General features: G+C 40.3%; 1 non-coding gene across 1 annotated transcript; it reads left to right on the forward strand.

The window, feature by feature from the left end:
- The first annotated feature begins 91 nt into the window (after positions 1 to 91).
- On the forward strand, positions 92 to 163 carry trnap-agg (transfer RNA proline (anticodon AGG)). The gene has a single exon. It is a non-coding gene; the product is annotated as a tRNA-Pro (tRNA).
- Positions 164 to 385: the final 222 nt, after the last annotated feature.

The following is a 385-nucleotide window of genomic DNA, read 5'->3' on the forward strand; positions in this document are numbered from 1 at the left end:
CACAAACATATTTAATTGTTCAAACGAAAATATGTTCTAAAGCTCAACTAAGAACTTGCGATTTTTCTTGAGATAAATTTCAACCTTTTGTGGCTCGTTGGTCTAGGGGTATGATTCTCGCTTAGGGTGCGAGAGGTCCCGGGTTCAACTCCCGGACGAGCCCCTTGTTTGCAAAGGTCTTGTAGTGGCCATTGGTACCAGCCCTGAAATGCACCTGAGTTCTCTTTAAACATGTTAGAACACATGCTCTTTGCTCATGTCTCCTCCTTTGACATTAGTATCAAGTGTATGTTTAGATACCTTGTAGAAGGCATTATGAATCTCTTAACTGTTCATACACGTCTCACTGTGCTTTTCTTTAGACCTCACAAACATATTTAATTGT

This window comes from Seriola lalandi, unplaced genomic scaffold (assembly GCF_002814215.2).
Source record: "Seriola lalandi dorsalis isolate HSWRI2012SDOR001 ecotype SW California unplaced genomic scaffold, Sedor1 jcf7180001995929, whole genome shotgun sequence".
In the NCBI taxonomy this organism is placed as follows: domain Eukaryota; kingdom Metazoa; phylum Chordata; class Actinopteri; order Carangiformes; family Carangidae; genus Seriola; species Seriola lalandi.